The 16806-nt window shown below is 43.0% G+C and overlaps 1 pseudogene; it reads left to right on the top strand.

Moving 5' to 3' along the window:
• Positions 1–2952: 2952 nt before the first annotated feature.
• LOC100756947 lies at positions 2953–8990 on the top strand (annotated as a pseudogene).
• The last annotated feature ends 7816 nt before the right edge of the window (positions 8991–16806 follow it).

Below are 16806 nucleotides of genomic sequence, written 5' to 3'. Positions count from 1 at the left end.
GTCACAGAGATATGAAATCGTGGCCAGTGCACTCCCAAGTTGGGTAATATGATGTCATTTGGAAGGTCCTCCATGGATGTCTACTGTACTATGCTCAGTGCCTGGGTTTTGGGGTCTGTGGAGGGATCAGTCTAGTGTCATATGGAGATATTGGGCTGATGTCTGAGCTGGGAATCCTCACAGTTCTGTCAGAAGCACATTATCCTCTCAGCTCCTGTCTCTTCTCCTCTGTGTTCTCTTGGGACATGGACTGCATGACCACTGACACAGCAGGAAACTCCCATCCTAATTTCCTTGCCTCCACCAGGCTCCTGTGAGATAAGATCACCAGGAACACAAGGCTCATTGCAGGTGGACTGAGCTGGCCAGGAAAGTACCATGACATAACAGTGAGGCCATGGGAACCCCAGTCAGGAACCAGACCTGGACACTTCAGTGAGAGACATGGGTGTTTGTTTTTCTCTCCTTCCTTGATCCTGTCAGCCAGATCAGCATCTGGGCTAGGACTCAGAAAGATGTTGTCAAGAAGACAATTACAGGAATCAAGGTAAGCAATTTGTCCCCAGACACTGCTCACAGGTTAACAGGGCACTGAGATGAATATGCAGTGCTGAGGCAGGGCTGTGGAGATTTCTCTCCCAGTAGTTAATCTTTCCAAGACCCTTTAGGCCTTTGTCTTTCCCACTGGGAATTCTTAGAGAAGCCAGTCAGCCTCATCCTACATAACAGACTTGTAAACTGAATAAGTAAACTTCTGCACTCAATGTCTACCCTTCATTTAGGATAAAGATTCATTTAAACATATGCACACTGATGAACATCATCAAAAATATTCTAATTTTGAAATTAAAATTTAATATCACTAAATGTGCTCATTGAATTTGATTATCCTGTGGACCTAGATGTAGCAAACTATGAAGGATCTGATGATATATTAAGTTTCAGATTATAAGTAACACCTGAATGAACCTAGTGAAGCATCTTAGACAAAAATCTTCAGTGAGGCCAGTATGGTGGCCCATGGATATCTCTCAGTATTCAGGGGAAAGAGGCATGTGGATATCTGGGCTTTCTCAATAACGTCAAGAAAGAAAAAAAGTACTAAAGAAAAAGAAAATAAAAAGATTTGAAGATGTTAATAAAAAAACTCCATCTCACACCCCCATGATTGGAGAGATGCCTTAACTGTGTAGACAACCAGATTTGGAGTCCCAGAAGTCTGGGATCTCACAATCCACCATTCTTCCTACTCCAGAGTCACTAACAGCCTTTCGGCCTTCGACAGCCTCTGGTACTTGCAACATTCACACACAGATGAAGAAATATACAGATTAACAAAAATAAACAAACTTTAAACTATATTCCCTGTACAATTTTGTGAAGATGCTTTGCTTACACAGCACATAGAAATAAATGTTAAATAGGAAAATCAGAAAACAAGATAAATGTATCTAAAAAGGCTACAATAAGAACAGACAGACATGCAAATATCTATTAGTTTCACCGTTTCATTTTTTTTTTTGGAAAACAATTGTTCCTTTTTGGCAACATTCTGCTTATATGCACTTTAACATTAAAGTACAATGAAGCAAATGTTTAAAATTCTCAGTTTCTAATGTAGTGAACATGGATTGACATAATCCACAGACGCTTAAATGCCTTTGAGGGTCAATCAATTTCTAAGACTTTGTAGATATCTGCTATGTCAGGGTGAGAATTGCTGACACAATAGTCGATGGGCTGGACTCAAAGGATATTTTGATCAAGATGAGGTCGACAATGATCAGGTTAACAAACTTGTCCCCTTACATTGCTGCTAGGATCCAAGGTCCCAGAGCTGGGTGTGAGCCGGGAAAGCAGGGCCCTGGAGATTTCTCTTCCAGGAGTTCATTTTTCCATGCTCTCTATCAGTACCACTGGGAAATCTTAGAAAAGCCAATAGCCTTCTCCATATCCTTTTTATAAACTGAACACAGACAAGAAGAGACTCAGTGTCCACTCTTCAAGCAAAATGAAGTCCTTTGTTCTGGAGGCTCTCCTTCTACTGATCCTGGGCAACCTCGTCATGACCAGGCATCCAGAGGGTGTGTGTGGGTGTCAGAACGGCAAGCACCTAACTGGGGAAAGAAATGGATTCCCCCCTGTGGCTGCAGCACAGAAAAATCTTCCTCTCCCCTAGCTCAGCCAGATCCTTCTAGGACCTTATTTATTTATTTTACATCTTGTCCCCTGTCCCCTGCTTCCTGCTATGCTGGGAGGACTGTGGGGAGCAGCATAGGACACTAGGTGGGAGGTCTGGGTCTAAAGGTGCACTGCTCCTAGGCTCACACTCCCTGAGCTATTTGCAAACCCTGCTCACCTGGCCTGACCCCCTGGCGTCTCACTTCATCTGTTCTGCCTACTTGGAAGACATTCATATTGAGAGACTCAACACCATAACACAGACTCCGAAGCTGGAGCACTGTGCACCTTGGTTGGATCAGCAGCAGCCAGAGTATTGGGAGCAGTCGACTCTGGGCATGCTGAATCTAAGAGACTTCTTCAAGCGCCTTCTGAAGAAAGTGCTTCACATCTAAAATCAAAGTGAAACTGGTGAGTGAACCCGAATCAGAAATCCCAAATTTCACACTCCCAAAAGTTTTCCTCCATTTCCCCATATCTTAGATATACCCCAGTGAAATGAGACCCATGTAGACTAGGCTACAGAGGACCTGGGGGCATTGACCAGGTTTTAAACACAATTTAAGCTAAAATTTAGCCATTTATAAAGGCCAAGTGGGAGGGACTGAGCTACAGAGGGGCCCCAAGGAACCTGGCCCTGTGAGAGTGGCTGATGGTAGGGGCTTGGCTAGGATATTATTACAATGGCTGAAAGTAGGGGCTTGGACAGGATATCACACAGTGTCCTGTGATGTGTTGCCTGGATCAAACTATATTCATGGACAATTTGAAATGATCTTCAATGGCCATGATTACATTGCACTAAATGAGGACCTGAGCACCTGGACTGCAGTAGGAAAGGCAGCTGAGATCCTGACCCAAGAGTTCGAGGAGAAAAGTCTTGCAAAGATTTGAGGCGTCTATTGGAAGTTGAATGTGTGAAGATGCTCTTTGCTCAGCTGGACTATGGGAAGGAGATTTTGCTGAGAACAGGTAAGGAAAGAAACTGCCACACCTGCACTGAGACTGGAGGCCCTGTCCCCCGAGGATTCTTCCTCAGCAGGGGGAAGCTGGAATACTAACTTGGTCTTGCATGAAATGGGAAGGGTGTCATGGGTTTCCTAATTCAACAAGAGAGAGGGACTCTCCAGAGGAATAATAAGTCTTCTCTGGAGAGTTCAGCCTGTCAGTTAAGCAGAAGTTCCCTTCAATTTGCATTTTGAATCTGACCTCGTTGAGGCCTGTTCACTGTCCATGTACATTTGTGCTCTGAGTCCTGAATCTCAGTCCCCATCCAGTGAGACCCAGAAGTCCATATTCCTAGAGGGAGATCCAGAGTCTCCAGCTCTCTGGTGGCTCATGCTGATTCTGAAGCTTTCCAAGGAACAGATTACTCCATCCTTATCCTGAGACTAGGCTGGTGTGTGGGGTCAACATCTCTCCTTGTAGAAAACTGTCCCTTTCATACAAAACAAGGTTACATGCACATTTATCTATCTCCATAAAGAATGCAAAATACCTGAAAGTTTCATTTTATTCCCTCAGACATCCCGAAATTACATGTGACCCATAAGGTCAGAGCTGATGGAACTGTCACTCTAAGGTGCTGGGCCCTGGATTTCTACCATGCTGAGATCACCCTGACCTGGCAGAGGGATGGGAGCAACCAGAATCTGGACATGGAGGTGATAGAGACCAGGCCTGCAGGAGATGGAACCTTCCAGAAGTGGGCAGCTGTGGTGGTGCCTCCTGGGGAGGAGCAGAGATACACATGCCATGTGAACCATGAGGGGCTGCCTGAGCCCCTCACCCTGAGATGGGGTAAGCAGTAGGAGTTAGCACAGAGAGCAGGAGTCCTTGGGAGAACTGGAGCAGGGTCATGACTGAGAGCTGGAGGTCAGAGTCCTTTCTGTTACTTTAATTTTTCCCTCAGAGCCTCCTCAGCCCTCTGTTCCCATGTTGCCAATTGTGATTGGCCTGGTTCTTGGAGCTGTGCTTATGGGAGCTGTGGTGAGTTTTCTGATATGTAAGTGGAGGACCAAAGGTAAGAAAATGGCAGGGTCTGAGTTCCTGTCTCTCTGGGAATATCAAGCCCAGCTGAGACTGTGCCCTAACTCATGAGAGCAAAGTTTCATCCACACAGTGGCTTATTCTGTCTTGTGCTGATGAGCTGACATTAACCCCATTGTGAAGGAAGCATAATGGAAGTAATGAGCAGATTCATCCCTGCAATGATAGAGGTGGCAGAGACCTGATCCTCAGCTCTCAGAGGTCAGATGGAAAGGTTTCTACTGAGAACAGATAACCAAGAGTCCAGTTAGTCCTCTTCATGTGCAATCTTCCATCTTGATTCCGCTGCAGTCATAGTTTTGGAAACTTCCATGAGATAAGAACCAGGAGATTCCTCCAGGTCATCTAGATCCTGATGCTTCCATGAGCTCTAATAAAAGGGATTTTCCCAGGGTAAAACAAGAGGCAGCTATGTCTAGGTTTGCCAGTCACTACAGTTGGGGTTCATCCCTGAGACAGGTTGGCAGTGTAGACTGGATCCCATGGAGCTTCTCAGCCAGCCCTGACCTTTTCATTTAGTTCCATCTTCAGAGGCTTTGATCTGTTCTTGTATCACTTACCACTGGGAGTTCAAGTTTCTAGGATGTCCAGAAACTGTTACTGTTTTAAAAAGTGATACACTAAAGGGCCTAGTGTGTGACAGGGAGAGGTCAGAGGATGGAACCCTGGGGTATGGGGACTCTAGGGATTAGGGTAGTTTGAGTGTGTGATGGACTGTTCCAAATGTCACCATTTAAGACTGATCTGAATTTCCTACTTTTGTTTTTCTCCTGCAAGACAAGACAGCTGGACTGAGCCTAACAGATGGGATTTATATTTTTTTCACTTTTCCCACTGTGGCTTCAAGAACTGATAACTTCTCTTCCTATATCTGACTGTTGCTCTGTGTCTGTCTCCTGTGGGTACAGTGTAACCAGGTGATGAGTGCAGAACGACCCTGAGCAGCAACCAGTCCCATCCAATCACCATTGCTGTTCCAACAGAGGCTGGAATGGCAAACCTCCATCTCTGATAGTTTAGTTTTTGCTGTGCTACAACTTAATGCATGTTCCTTGAAATTCACCAATTTTATGGGTGCAAGACATCTTTCAGAGTGGGTATTTAATTATTGTACTAAAGATGAGTATACCTCAATGGAAAAAATAAAGACCAAGATTCTTTGAGAGTCATTTGTTCTATGTTAACTCCTTGGCCTCTGGTGAGAGTTGAAGACTGTGTGGAGCCAAGTGAGGCCTGTGTGTGTACAACTGTTGTTCTTTCCCTCTGGCTTTCACATATTCCCCTTACTCCTGTGTCTTCTGCCGTTCTTATTCCGTATTATTTCAATGAATATGTTTACCAAGACATGGAATCCTATGAGCTCAGGCATTTGTAGGGTCTGTCCAGTGTCTGTGCTCTTCTGTCATGTTGACAGTCAGCCTGTGAAGTCCTCTTTCTGATGTTTCATCAAGAGATGTTTAGATTCCTGTTTTAACAGGAATTACATTTGTTCTCAATTCTGTGGTTGGGTCTGGTGTCAATGTCTTCTGTTGTCCACATTCACTGATACAAGTATGGAGTGTTTCTGTTATTGTCCAAACTTGGATCTCTCTGGTTTTCTCACCAAATTGGCAGAATCCAATCCTGATTACTGACAGACTAGGGGTTATAATATGTCAGTAATAGCAGCAGGAGGAGCTATGCCTACCACAGATATCCATGTTCAAGATCAACCTGGGCTACATACTTAAACCCTGTCTCCAAAGGAAGTCATTAAGATATAATAAATAGATGAATGAATCAAAAAACTTATTATTGTAAGGGGTGCACAAAGCTGTATATGCTAATTCCATTCTTCAAAACTCTCAACTAAGTATCTGAATTTCAGACAGAAAGTAACTTGATGTAAGGACAGTTATGTGGAATATACAAATAGGGCAATACCTGGTGATAAACTTCTGCAATCTCTAGTGGGTTCTTAGTCATCACTAAAGCATAAGTTAGGACTTTGGGTCATCCAGTCCCTTTCAATGAAACTGGAAACCCTTCAAAATGCAATAAGGGAATCTTGGCCCTGGGTTGTGTCACACTGAGCTGATTATAAGCAGCATCTGGATTGGGACACTCGGGAAGAGCTTTTCATTTCCCATCTGTTTCATACATATGGAAAAAAAGATTTGTGTATGGTGTGGCCACTCCAGTGTGATTCTGAATGGCTGTGCCCTGCATGTGTGTCTTGCTACCATGTGACCCCCACCATCATTAATAAGGGGGATCACATGGAAGCCGCCATTGTGTTTAAGGTTAAAAGGATCACTGCTATCTTTACTAAGTGCAAATGCAAACAGGTCAGATGACTTCACTGCCATCTTCACTAAGGGTTACCATGAGGATGATCACCATTTTTACTAAGGGCAAACTTAAGACTAAACATTTGTCTGACCAAATTTGTTTTATTTATTCACATCTTGTCTAATATATCTCTCGGTGTGCATGTTATTTGGATTCATTTCTATATGTATGAGAGCAAGCTAGCATTAACTTTCCATGTATGCATGTATGTATGCATGTCTGTCTGTCTGTCTGTCTGTCTGTCTGTCTGTCTGTCTGTAACTTAATGGCACATGTAAGCACATGCAGCTACAGTTAAAGAGAAAGATCTCTCTTCATTTTATCTCCTTCTAGACTGAAACCAGTAAGTCTCAAATATTTTAAATTTGTGTGTACTTTTAAATGGTGTTATAAATTTAAGGTTATGAAGACTTATTCAGAGCTAAACTCAAAAAATTATTCTCAACCATACTGTCTGACATTCCCCATTGTCAGTTTGCAGTGTTAAACTTCTATTACAAAAGGGATTTTTCTTTACTTCTTTGTCCTTAGCAAGCATAAATCTGAGCTGCTAAATTACAATCGGTTACAGTCAAGCTGTAGGGCTCTGAGTAAAACATCCCTCCACAGTCTCTCAGTTTGGATCCTGTTTTCCAGGAAGATCCTGTACTAGGGTCATTGTAGCCATGCTAAGTATGGATGTAATTAATTACAGGGAGAAAGCCTTACCTATGCCCCTGTGTGCCTAAGACAAGTACCTAAAGACAAAGTTTGTCCACTCAGATACAACCAATACAAAAACAGTCCTGAAATGCTCAGAGATCTGCAGAATGTGGCATTTCAAATGTTTTATTCAAAGCTTTTTGTAACTGAGAGACATGCCAGTTCCTGGCAGCACCTCTAGTTCCTCCTAAGTAGATGGATGGGCACAGAACCTCCACCCACAACTTGCTTCACAATTAGCAGTGCTAGCCACTGAGAAAACTTGCCTTTTATCCCAAGTTCTGCAAAGGCCTCTTCTGATCATGGACAACAGGACACTGGGGAATTTACAGCCTCCAGTTGCTTAGGGCAAAGGTAGGCTGGTCTTCCCACAAATTTCTAATTCACAGGATTTTCTGAAGCTTGGCAGGCCTAGATCTAACAGCAGAAGATGAATGTTTCCCTGAAACCTGTGACCCTGGAGGACCCTGGTGACTGATTGTGCAGGTGACAAGCAAGTAAGTTTCTGTTAACAATCATTAATTCAGGTAAAATTTTATCCTTCTCAAGAACTCTGATGCAGTTTGACTACTGGTTGCTTTGCTAGATGAAAGCAACAGGAAAGGCTTCAGTTGCCTTCTCAGATATCTAGGCAAAAATTCAGTCACAGGCCTCATTCTCCTGGAGCCAATACTAAGTTTACCTCTTTACCAGATTCACAAAAGGGATAAAGTCACAAAACAGATTTCACTATAACTTCTTACCATCCCTTTGTTTAAAGGAAGTTACTTTACAGTGACTGCTCTCAGTGGTCATCCACTTGTATCTCTACCGGGGAATTAGATAGAAGGTGTTGTAAAGTTTATGTGAGGCCATGAAAGCTTAAGATGTGAGGGTCTAAGAAAGTTTCAGGGTCTAAGAAAGTGACTTAAGGTGTGTAAATGCAAGTTATGAAGGTCTGAAGATGGAAAGGCTTAAGTGCTGACAAAGAGAATGCTACTGTTTATTAAGACTCCAAAAGTCTGTAGTCTTAACAGTACTGGATGGAGTTCTGACAAGCTATTAATCCAACTCTGACAGAGTACAAAACACCATACTATACCACTATATGATTATAACTGCAAGCTCAGTTGTTTTCTGACTATAGACTTCAAAAGTGCATCTCACTGTGCTAAAATATCTGTCACAGTTTTCCAGATGGAACGAAGAGTGTTAAGGCTTTCAACCAGAATCATTTCTGGCATGAGTTTACTGCCATTTTTACAATGTAAATTTCAATACAAATTATATACAGTAAAAAACTGCTAATGTATCTAAGGCTTATCTTTTTATAAACTCAAAGAATTCTTGTAAGTTTCAGGAAGTCAGCTTGGATTCACTTCAAACAGGTCAGACTCACTCCAGATAGGTACTGTCAATCAATAGTCTAAGCCTCTCCACCTTTCCCTGGTCCCCAGACCCTCCTCCCTCATGTGTGATCCCACTCCTCTTCAATCACCAGGACCTAAGAAATGAAAAATAATTCTCTAAACCTAAGCTTGTCCCTTGCTGTGCCAGCATCTTGCCAGGTGCAAGAGACACCGGATGGTTCCACACAGCCTGGCCACCAGCGAAACAAACAGCTACCCCAGGACTTGGCCAGTGCCCCAGCTTTCTCGGGTCCCCCCAAGATAGTCAAATCCTCCCAGAACATCAAGAAGCAGTCTCAAGAACTCAATGTCGTCATTCCCCTAATCTGCCATGCCTAACTGCACCTTTCTAATAAATAGAGAAGGGATGAATGTTATCATCCAAGCAAACCAAGCCCCGCCCCTTTGGTGATTTGTCTAAATGCTTCACCCTGCAAGCCTGGCAGGCAGTATCCTTGTGCAAAGGTCACTTTAACTGAGGAGACACTTCTCTGAGGAGACAGGTATCTCTCTGTCTATCTCTCTGTCTGTCTGTCTCTGTCTCTCACTTGCACATGCATGTGTGTGCACACACACTCTCTTGTCTTGTCTTGTCTTCTCCTCTCTCCTCTCCTCTCCTCTTCTCTTCTGCCACTCCTGTCCCCAGGGGGTTTTCTCCTCTTTCTGCTCCCCCTTTTCCCATTCACTTTCCCACAATAACACCCCCACCCAAACTCTGTCCCATTGCATCTTTCTCTCAAGTGCTGCTTCTTAAATTACAACAATAGTTTACAAGGATCAGAAATGTTCCCAGGCTCTCTGTGAACTGTATTTATGGTTTATTTTGATACTAAATGATCTTCAATTAAACATTCAACTCAAATGTTAAGTTTCAAACTTTTTAAATTTAAATTCTTTAATTACTACTCACGTTTACATATCCATGCCCCCAATTCCCTCGCCCTCCCATCCTCCCATTTTTCCCTACCAACCCCCCCAACCCATCCCCCAACTCCTCCCCAGGTATAGTGAGGTCCTCCACCAGGGACCTTCAAAGTCTTTGATATAATTTTGGGGAGGGGCTAGGCCCTCATTGCTGTATCAGGGCTGCAATAGTATCCCTCCATAGGGAATGTCTCCAAAGTCCATTTGTGCTCTAGGGTTAAAGACTGGCTTCACTGTTAGAGGTCCCACAGACTGTCTTGGCCTACTAGATGGCACTCATCTTCAGAGGGCTTGGTTCAAACTTAACAGGAATAAAGATGTAAAATCCTAACCTTATCTAAGCTATTAACTTGTAAACTGTTCATTTACTGACACGTTTTATTTAGCCTCCTCTATGTGTTTTCAAGGTGTAGCCTAACTTGGGTCTACAAAGGAGATAGATGGTCCTCAAACTCTTCAGAGATCTGCTGAATACAGCATTTAAAATGTTTAACAAAAGTTTCCCATAACAGACAGAAGTGCCCCGTATTGGCAGGAACTCTTAAGGTATCCAAAAAGATAGATGGGGCATAGTGACTCCACCTGATTTGTGTTAACACTAATCACAAGGGTAAACTCACTGGTGCTTCACCTGTTGCCAGGGCTCTGCCCAAACTGGACATTTCTGGGTTAATTGCCCTACTTTGCCTTGTGAAAGTAACGTCAGTTTTCCGAATTTTCTCTACAGGAAAAATCTCTCAGACCTGGCTCTCACAGGCAAAGGCCTATGCTGTTGTTTATGACAAGTGAAGATTAAATGCAGTCCTGTATGACAGCCACAGACCCATCACTGTCCCCAACACAGCTATTGAGGCCATGGGAGCCTAGAGTAACCTGTGTTATGAATGGGTTAGTGTCTGTAATTTAATTGATAATTGGCCATTTGGAATATATTTCCAGCTATAATTTATCCTTCTCATATCTCTGTTGATATTGGCTGCCTGACTGAAGCTTTAACAGCAGCAAGCATGCTAGCTCCTGCCCCAAGGCTACAGCTGCCTCCTCTTCATAAGTAAAAATCAGGCTGCAGGGTTCAGGCCTCACTAGGAAGCTAATAGATCTCTAACCAAGAAAGACAGTATACCCTGCTGCCAGACTCTGAAGGAGATAAACTCACAAAACAGATTTCAGTTAACTTTTTGCTATTGATGTATTTAGAGGTACTTGGTTTGCAATGACTGCTCTCATGAACGAGCCATCTGTGTATATGGTTGGATGGAAATAAAAAGTTTAAAGTTTCTGCAAGTTATAAAGTTCTGAGAATGTGTTTTCAGGAATGTAAATACAAATTGTAAAGGTGTAAAAAATTGATTTAAAGCATGTAAAAACTGAGAAGTATGCCAGATTTCTTTCTCTCTGTGTGCTATTGGTATATTAAGACTTCAAAAGTTCAGCGTTTTAACATTGGAGATTTTAAATTTCTTTTGGTTGTCTTCTAAGAGAAATCTTATGAGTGCTTCTCAGTCAAATATCTCTGTCTAATGTAAGTGTGTTAATGCTTTTAATCCAGAATCATTTTGGCTTCCCTGGCTTTAACTATGATTCATAGGCCAGAATCTCCTGCATTGCTACAATGTGGATTTCAGTACAGATTTTAAATATTTGTATGCTAACATATCCAAAACTTTCATCTCTGTTCATAAACTTAAAAGAAATTCTTGTACATTCAGGGAATCAACCTGAATCCACCCATTACAAGTCAAAATGACTCCAGCTAAGGTCTCCTTTCAACCAACAGCCTTTGTTTCCCCAACTACTGAAAATTTTCTGCACCCCATAAGCCTTTCTGCTGATAAAACAATCCAAATCAGACCAAAAACTGAAATAGAAAAAGCCTATGTTCAATGTATGCAATGCTCCCTGGTGCTGCCCCCCAACCCACCCAGGAGATGGGAGAGACTGGAAAGGATGCCAGGGGCTGGGGTGAAGATTCTACATAACACGCACTTCCTATTCTAGAGGTTGTAATCTTTCCCCATTTCCCTGGTCTTGGAACTCCCCTCCTCAAAGTACCAAGACTATTGATCTGGAAGTTTCAAATGTTCACCCAAGATAAAATTTTCTCCTAAACTCCTTAACTTTACCTTTTCTCCCTTGTCTATTTGTCCCATCAGATCAGATGCAGGCTGCTGCAGCAACTCATCACTTCCAAGTGTTTCCTCAGAATCTACAGTCCAGATGGCTCCATAGCAGCTAGATACTTTCCAAAGCTGGTCTTTGAGTAGTGTGTGTGTGTGTGGGGGGGCGCATGTGCGCGCGCGCGCGCGCGTGCGTTATCCATGTACTCACTAGAGTTGTCTGTGAAGAAGAGAAGAGGTCACCCTGACCATTGGAGCTGGAATTACAGGAGGTTTTGTGTGGCCTGATATCTGGGCTGGGAATCCAACTCTGGTCCTTTCCAAGAACAGCAAGTGCTTTTCATTGCTGACTCATTTCAGCAGCTGCAAGAGGAATATGTTTATTAACATCTTCAGATAATTTTGTAATTTTTGCAGACAAGGTCTTACTATATAATTATCCCTGGCCTCAAAGTTGCTGTGTATATCAGGCTAGTCTGCAATTCAAAGACCTCTCCTGCCTCTGCCTCCTGAATTCTGAGATTAAGGACATAAAAAATGGGCTGATGAGTTAGCTTAGCAGCTAAGAGCACTGGCTGCTCTTCCAGGGAACTTGTGCTGGATTCCTAGTATCCACATGACTGGTCACAACTCTCTGTGACTTCAGTCCCCGGGGGCCTAATTCTCTCAACTGGAGTGCTCGTGATGCATAGACATAAGTGCAGTTAAAATACCCATGCACAAGAAGGTCATTAAAACTTAATAAATGCCAAGGGCCACCACACTGTGCTCCTTGTAGATTTTTACATTTGATATTTCTCTAAATTGACACAGGCACTGCTTCTTCAAGTTTGTTTACATTGTGGACTTGAAATGTCAATGAATTCTTCATCGTCTGCTGCACGTATGTCCATAGCAGAGTCTTGTACACTGAGCATGTGCTGTGTTTATACAAATGTTAATTTTAATGGAGAGTGTGGTTTGATCAAGTCCTTAGATCTCACAGTATTCTCACATTTAAGTAAAGACTACCAAAGATCAATTGTCAATATCACCACAAATGTCTCAAAATTTTGTAAGCATAAGAAGTGGTTAAATTTATGGTGAGGAACTCAAATGTCCAAAAATACTACTGTTCTCTTGGGGGCTTATGTCCTCTCACTGTTGTAGTCAAAGGGAGGGTATCGGTGGCTATGGATTGATTCCCATTGTTTATGAGGAGAGGAAGACAACATACTCATCAAGTATATTCCAAATGAGCACAGGGTGGAGAGGAAGAGATCCACCAGCTGGACACGTCAGAGGCTGCTTGGTCTCTATTTTGGACAGGAACTTCTTTTTGTGCAATTTCCTGGCATGCCGTTCAGTCCCTGTGGACAGGGGTCCAGAGTCGCTGATGTGCATGAATTCCTGGGAGATTATCATGAGCAACTGTACATATCATTCCCAGTGTAAGCAATTCTAATTTTCTGCCATTGATTCTTTTAAATGGAAATGGATTTCATGAAATGCAGGCGACTGCTGCTCTTGAAGCTTTTTAATCTCCCTCTCCCCTTTATTTACTAAAAATTGTTGTCTAAGGGTATATTTACAAGCTTTTCACATTTGAATAGGACATGGTGAGTGCATGCCTCTACCCCCAGCACTTCAAAAGAAGAGGCATAAATATCAGGAGATCAAGACCACCCTAAGCTGCATGAGATCCTGTCTTAATAAGACAATAACTGCAATAAAAATTCACATATAATTACATACTTCCTACCTATACAAGTCATTTGCTAAATTCCTGCCATCTCTTTTTTTTCAGATGTTAGACTTAATAATCTTTTATTTAGCATTCACAAATATTTATTTATGTAAAGTTCAAGTTCCATATGGCCCAGCCTTTTTTGCACAGTAGTTTAAACAGACTTGGAGTCTGAGAAACTCACCTGGGGCCAGTCCTTCTCCAGATACAGACTAGAGGGATAGAGACCTGGTGAGGACAGCAGAAGACACAGGAAGTGGAGCATTATGACATTAGGGAAGGCAGCTGCTCTCATCCTGGAGCTGGGCCTCAGCCTCTGCTTCCATTGCTAACTAAGGAGGGAACAGTTAAGCAGGCAGGAGGGTTGCTGTGACAGCTGCAGCAGCCACAAGGCCATCTGCACACCCAGGGACACCCAAAACACCTTAGAAATGTAGTTCATCACAGGATCGTGACAGGTGAGGTCTCCCCGAGAAAAGAGTAGCCCATGAATAAGTGACACTTTGCAAAAAAGGACTTTGGTCTGAGTCAAGTGTTAGGAAGATTGGTTCTCAACGGTTGCCAGCCCTGGGGGAACGTTTTCAACCTGACTTTTCAAGGATGAGGACAAACTTGAGTAGCCCCAAAACAACTTCAGGTCAAACTATGTGAACAGGAGGAATTACACTGATAACAGAACAGAACTTTGCCACAGATGAGTCTCAGAGGCCCTTGAAACATCCAATATCCACCAGCTGTCCAACCTTTTGACACTCTTCTGCATTCATCTGCATTGCTTCTTGTCCCCACTTGTTTTCCAATTTGTTCTTCTGAGATGCTGGCAGATCAACACTAGAATTTCCAGGCCTTTCTTCTCCTAGTCTGTTCAGACCATGCCCCTGGGCAGCTGGTTTGAAGATAGTGGGCCGGGATGTCTGAGGTTCATGTTTTTCTGTCAGTGTGACATCATCCAGGTTGTCATCTGCATGATACTCAGTATCTGGGGCAACCACCACTGGAATCCCTTCTTCCTCACGGGAGTCAGATATGGTGATGGGCATCCTTTCCTCTCCCTGGTGGCACTGAAAGTTGTTCAATTGAATGACCTCCTCTTTGTTGTTCCCCTCTGCCATTTTCAAATTCCCTGGTGATCAGCAGGAACTCCTGTTTTCACCAGATGGCTGCTGCTGTTTTTCTCCTGCCATCTCTTACAGAAATAGGCAAGTAGTCATAGTTTACAACTTCTCAGAAGACTTGTAAGTCAAGGCACACACCTGTGATGCCAGCACTATGAATCAAGTGTTGGAAAGTCAGGAGTTCAAGGATAAGAAACCCATGGTAGATGAGGGCACATAGGTACAGTTTGAAAGAATCCCCATGGAATAAACTGGGAAAATTAGATAACTGTTATCAGAAGAGGTGAGTGATGCCCAGACATCTCTGGTTTATGAGTAAAGTAAAAGAGGAAAATTAAAGATCAGAAAAGGGGTGGGGGTGTCCTCTTTTCCTGTAAGTAAGCATGAACCTCATGTCAGGACCAAGAGATGAACCTGAAGACTCAGAGTGATTCACTAGGTCTGTTAGCTCCTCTCCCCACTGTGGCCACACTTAGTAAATATCCTTTCTCTGTTTTCTCACTGCACTTGTGTCAGTAATTGTCCTATTGTGTTGGCCAATGCTAGTTCATTATAGCTGTCAGAAACCAGGCTTTGACCCTGAAACGTCTGGTGACAACAACATGGAGATTCCTGAAGTCAAGGGTCCATGGGCCTTAAAGGACAATGAAAGACACACCCCTGTTGCTTCCAGAAAGTGGGGTGACCCTTGGAAGAATGACAGCAGACTCAGACTCAGTTGTGAAAAAAGACCTCATTCCCTGTAGATATAAGGAACAAAAACAGAGGAGTCTGGGATGCCCACCTCCTCTAGATGGAGGACAAAAGGACAGACAGCCACAGTCCACTCAAATCTACAGGGAACACACTGGCCTTTGTCAGGAACAGCTGTCTGGAGTGGTGGGCGACGACCACACATATGTGAAAATATTAGCAAAGATAAAAAGTGATGATATTTGGAAGTTTTACAGACCAGAACAAGGAAACTGTTCTGAGTTCATAAAGGGGGTTATTGTGTCTAGAAAGTATCCCTGCCTTGTGTGAAGGAGTTGCCAGAGCCCCGACTAAGACAGAGAGATTCAGAATATTGCCACAGTTTTAACAGGAGGAATCATTTGGGAGCAGCGGGAAAGATGACCCAAGTGAGAGGGGAAGGGATTATGTGAGAGCCCAGGGTGTCTGAGCAACACCTGTGCACAGCCCAGGCCACATTTGACTGTACACAGCTTCCAACTGTCCCTAAGGCAATGGACTTGACTTAGCACAGCACACACGATTTCCATAAGAGTCTGAGCCTTTATTTTCTCCATAACCTTTGACTCATCTTTCAGACACTATTCAATCACCCACTGCGACAAGAAGTTGCACAACCATAAAAAAATGCTTAATAAAGACAAAGCAACTGCCGGTGGCTCACAACTTTCATCTGATTACTCCAGAGTCAGAGGCTGGCAGATCTCTGAGAATTCAAGGCCAGCTAGTCTACAGAGCGAGTTCCAGGATAGTCAGGGCTACACAGGATAAGCTTGTATTGAATAAATAATAATAATAATAATAATAATAATAATAATAATAATAATAATAATAGGCATGAAGTTGTAACTGGTTGAAAACTAAAGCACATTCTGCAATTGGTGTTTCCCAGCCCTGCCCCTGTTAGAGATCCACTGATGACTGTGGAGGACACAAAGGTCCTGGTGTGGATGGGCTTATTGTTGCTCAAGACTTGGCTGAACTCACCATCTGGTTACATTTTGGTCAGCGGAAACAGTTACGTAGCCACCATCATGTCACATAGAGTAAGAGAAGTCTCAAGGTCACAGTGGGAAAAGAAACCACAACAAATCCTGTTAGGCTCAGTCCAGATGTCTTATCCTGTAGAAGAAAAGAACAAGGAAGAAATTCAGATACTGTCTTAAATGGCTAGGATCTCCTAAGTGTCTTGCAGAAAAACTACTGGTTGTGAAAGAACTTGTGAGCTTAGCCTTGACTGCAGGGTCTCAAATTTGAACAAGTTTTCTTCAGTTAGAGTCTTTCTTTTTGTGAAATTTCGTGGCTTGACATTCACTGTCTGTAGATGAAGAGACTCTAATTTGGCAGACACATAAATTGGTAGATTAGTGTGAGCCTGGGGACATAAAGGGTTATAGTCTTATCCATGGGGATGGATCTTTGTCTTTCACCACCCTGTCTCTGTTTGCTAGAGTGGAGCAGGACCCTGAAGAACACTCTAAGAAGGAAGGTGCAGTGGGGTCTCCCTTTGTTGCTCACGTTAATCCTATTCCACCCATTGC

Source organism: Cricetulus griseus (genome assembly GCF_003668045.3).
Source record: "Cricetulus griseus strain 17A/GY chromosome 1 unlocalized genomic scaffold, alternate assembly CriGri-PICRH-1.0 chr1_0, whole genome shotgun sequence".
NCBI classification, from domain to species: domain Eukaryota; kingdom Metazoa; phylum Chordata; class Mammalia; order Rodentia; family Cricetidae; genus Cricetulus; species Cricetulus griseus.
This window is presented reverse-complemented; position numbering and strand designations above follow the sequence as displayed.